A 4,822-nucleotide genomic window follows, 5' to 3' on the forward strand; every position below is an offset into this window, starting at 1 on the left:
AGCCGGCATCAGTACCCCGGTGTTTCTGGGATATGGGGGAACATGTGACCTCCTCCCCCATGACTTAGGTCTAGCACTATCAGCCAGAAGACCTACATCCAGTATTGCGCAATGCACCCTATGGGAGAAATGTGATTGGTCCCTTTAGCGTATATCAAAGCTTCGGGTGCGTTGACTCTTCCGCCATTCCATTGGCAAAAAATTGAATATTTTATAGTTCAGAAAATGGAACCTACAGAAAACACAACACACCCCATGCTGATCCTAATTGTTACTAACCGGTATAATAATACCAACGATTATAAAGAGAGAAAAAAAATAAAAATCCCCAGGAATTCAATGCACATTATTCTCAATTGATACCAAACCCGGCGTTTCAGTAAACGTGTAATTGCCATTCCGCATGTTTACTTAAATAATTGTTTGCATATTTTGAAACACTCACACTAAATCTAGCTGAGCAAATATTTAGGTGGAGCGCTCTGGACCCCCAAACATAGTTACCCGTGTTTAGAAAATGTTTATTTACACAGATGCTGTAAATTTCAAAATTTGGGGGGTGGCTGGAGCCAGCCCCTTTCCAATGGTAATTTGTGGTTTTTCAGGCCTTTACTAGCCACAAAGAACCTTTAGAAAATCTGGTTGGAGCTGAAATTCCCTTGATTCTAGTGGAATAATATGCACAGCACCGGGCCACAGGATCCAATAAATAATTGAGCACATTTTAGAAGTGAGAAAATAGAAAAAAAAACAGTTGCCACTTCTTCTGCACCAAGTAATTGAGATTCGTGGCAACACGCGGAATATAAAATGAGGCTCGGAGTTGAACGCAGGTCCGGCTCCAGCCGTATATTATGTCAAACATGAAAATTTAAAAAAAAATTGGGTTCGGACTGAAACCACTTTTAATTTATGTTTTCGCTTGAAATGATATGGACGGTTTTAAAATGTTGCAAAGAAATATTTGTGACTGTTCTCATGCAGTGCAGGGATGTATATTGCTAATATTTTATTTGCTCGGATACATGGATGTATATTATTTCTGCCTTACTAAATATACAAACTTGATATTCACATCGATAGCAATGTATACCTAACAGAGGAGAATAAGAGAGGATTCTTCTACTAAAAATGTTTAAATATTGAGGGTTCATTGGTTTCAATAGGAGTATTTGACACCAGCGTGGATGTTCTTTGGCCATTGGGGCATAAAAGAATGATTTGCATGGCTCCGCCCACTGTCTTTGATTGAGCCGCAAAGCTCTTATTTATGGGACATGTAATGGAACGAGACAACACCTTCTTTTCTAAATAGTCTCTACATTGCAACCAGCAGAGGTTAGAAAATAAAAGCTAACGCTATATTGTTGACCAATGTGCATTTAATGTGCCCTTGGCATCAGCCTGGTTTGCCGGAAGGCCATCTGGTCTTAAGGTGAGCTTAGTCTTTGCCCATGCCGCAGAAAGGACTGCCCTCCACCTCCACCGAAGGGTAGGATGTGACTGCCCTGGTAGGCGCTGGTACCCTGGGTACACAGCACTTTACACACAGGACATTCACATCAGTCCCTGCCCACAAGGAGCTTACAATCTAAGGTCCCTATTGCACACACATACAAGGGCCAATTTACACAGGAGCCAATTAACCCTCCAGTATGTCTTTGGAGTTCTCCTTTAATTTTGTGTTGCCCAGCGACTGCCACTTATTTGAACAAAATGGCAACATTTTGCTGAAATGTACACATTTTTGGCAACATTTCACTGAATATACTGTATATATAGATCTATATATATATATATATAAGCCCAATGATATATGATTAGAAAGTTCCCAGCCTGCCCAGAGATAACCTCATGATGTGAAGCTCCAGGTTCATCTGCTTGTATCTCCTTAACGCTGATTTAATGTGACATTTTATTGCCTTACCTGTCAGTCTCCAGCCCTGTCCTCCTCGGCTTCCCTATATCATCAAACAGGACCCCTAGGGCTCTCCTCCTCAAATCTCACATGTTGAAGGAATGTAAAAGGATCCAGACGTGTGGGTGTTTTTGCAATATACTTTATATGTGTGATATATTGCTGTCACATATTTTCACGAGCTGCTAATGGCATTTGCGAGCATCCCTGTGCAGCACGTTTTGCTCTGGAAGAAAGAAGCGTGTTCCTGGGAGCTTTGCGGGTTTGAAGAATTTGTCCCTGGAAAAGTTTCTAGCTTGTTGTTACCGAGTCTGACCACATCATGAAAATACTTTGCATGCTACCTTTGTTTCTTTGTATCCAGCAGAGATCGGCCCTCATTTACTAAGATTGACCACGCTTTGCCCATTCCAGACTAGGTACATGGGTGGAGTTGTGATTGTTATACAGACGGTGGGGGACAGAGGCAGCAGGGGGGAGTCGGGGGACACTTGGGGAGCAGAGGAACTGTTTGTACTGATGGAGTGAAGGTGGTAATTATGATGGCAGATTGAGGACTGTGAGTTGGGGCGAGATGGCTGAGAAGAAATACACTATGGGATGAGCTCTGAGTCAGGCGATGTGTAAGGGAGGGGTGCACACTGAGCAGTGGTGAGGTGGCTGGAGGCACTGCTCTCTGAGTGGTGGTGATGTGGCTGGGAGGGGTGTACTCTGAGAGTAAGTGGTGTGCTCCGAGTCAAGGTGATGTGTAGTGGACAGATGCACAATGAGCATTGGTAACAAGGCTGGAAGGGCTATACTCTGAGTAGGGGTGAGGTGGTCAGAAGGCCCGCACTCTGAAGGGGGGTTAGGGATCTGTAAGTGGTGCACTTAAGTAAGGTTAGTTAAGGTTAAGGTGCTCATAGTGGGGGGTCAGGTGAACAGGGTAGGGGAATATGTTGGGCAGTGTTGAGGAGGCCAGGAGGATTGTGCCCTGAATTATCCAGAGAGGAGTGCCCAGTGAAAAGGGGTGAGGTGGCCAGGAGGGGTAGACTTTGAGTGGGGGTTAGGTGGCCTAGAGGGCTAGACGATGAGCAGGGATGAGGTAGCCAGGAGAGGTATACCTTGAACAGGGGTGAGGTGGTCAGGAGGGGTATAGTTTGAACAGTGGCCAAAAGTGGTAGTCTTTGAGCAGTGGTGAGATGGCCGCGGGGTAGTCTTTAAGAAGGGGTGAGGTGGCCAGGAGAGGTAGGCTTTGAACAGGGGTAAGGTGGCCAGAAGGGGTAGACTTTGAGTGTGGAAAAGGTAGCCAGGAGGGGTACAGTTTGAACAGGGGTTATGTGGCCAGGAGGGGTAGACTTTGAACAGCGATGAGTTAGCTAAAAGGGGTAGTCTTTGAGCAGAGGTGAGATGGCCGGGGAGGGGTAGTCTTTAAGTAGGAGTGAGGTGGCCAAGAGGGGTAGACTTTGAGCGGGGGTGAGTTGGCCAGGAGGGGTATACTTTGAATGGGGGTGAGGTGGCCAGGAGGGGTAGTCTTTGAATGGGGGTAAAGTGGTTGTTAAGAGTGTGCCCCGTGTCCCCGTAGGAGACATATTCACCCTCTCAAGTTTGGGGAAATTCAAAATTTTACAGTTCCAATCTCAACAGAAGGTGAGAAGAAACGGGACCAGGTGACAACTGTCCAATGGGGAGATTCCTCCTTCCTTTTTAGTCTTTGGGACAGAAAGTGAAGCAAATCTCACCAAAAGGTCACAAACAATATAAAAGAAAGAAGAAGAAGACGAGTTCTGACCCTTCTCTAACTTCAAACTAAGAATATAAAATGTTTCCTTCCAGCTTGACGGCACACAAAATAAAATTAGTCTACTGAGTGCCCGTGTGACTCTAGTTCAGAAGGAATCTGGAGATGCACACATCCCCTCTCCGCGCTTCCTCTTGATTTCGTGCCCACCCTGCTTTAAATCAGGCCCCGCAAGATATTATTTTTTTTACCAGGGCCAGGGGTTAAAGGTCATAGAGATTGCTCTGATTTATCAGGACGCTGTTTATTTTCACGTTGAATTAGCTGATGTACAATAACAAACAGAAAGCTGGAGAGGGGCCAGACGATCCATCTCGCTGGGCCGGCCCCCCGGCGGCCTTGTGATATTTTTAAGAGGCCCGGTTGACTTGTTCAGATTTTCCGAAGGCCTACCGAGTCAATTCTCCAGCGGGCAGCGATTGAAGACGCGGTGTTTTCCTTCTGCTCTGCAAATGTCATCCTCATCAGCGTGCACTCAGGCGCTATTTAAAATTGCTGTTCGGAGGTATGTAACACGTGTTAAGGTTTAGTGAGGTTTACATATTCTGTCACAGTGCTGCTCTTCAGGAGCCAGCCACTGACACGGGGTGATTAGGAAACCGGGAAGAATGTGGAGAGGGTGCGGAGGGTTCATGGAAAAGACACTCAGACAAGCTAATATGGAACCGAGCGGATTTATAAATAGTGAGCGCACGAGAGCGGAGGTGTCCTTCGCCGCCTCTCACGCTCCAGGCGTCGTTTGGCTGACGAGCTTCTGAATTTCACGCTGCAAAGGTGGCGGGTAGGAAAGGTGGGCATTGGGCACCTGATGTATTTAGAATAATATTTTGGCCGTTGATACTTTGCTGCTTTGTGACCGCAGTGTTTTGGGTTAAAAGGCTCCTCCCCCCTTCAGTCTATCATGAATGCAGCTGCCAGACTCATTCACCTAACCAACGTCTCAGTGTCTGCAACCCCGCTCTGCCGATCCCTGCACTGGCTTCCGTCCCCTGCCCCCTCTGCCGATCCCTCCACTGGCTTCCATTCCCTGCCCCCTCTGCCGATCCCTCCACTGGCTTCCATCCCCAGCCCCCCTCTGCCAATCCCTCCACTGGCTTCCATCCTCCGCCCCCATCTGCCAATCC

This window comes from Nanorana parkeri, unplaced genomic scaffold (assembly GCF_000935625.1).
Source record: "Nanorana parkeri isolate BGI_ZX_2015 unplaced genomic scaffold, ASM93562v1 scaffold394, whole genome shotgun sequence".
In the NCBI taxonomy this organism is placed as follows: domain Eukaryota; kingdom Metazoa; phylum Chordata; class Amphibia; order Anura; family Dicroglossidae; genus Nanorana; species Nanorana parkeri.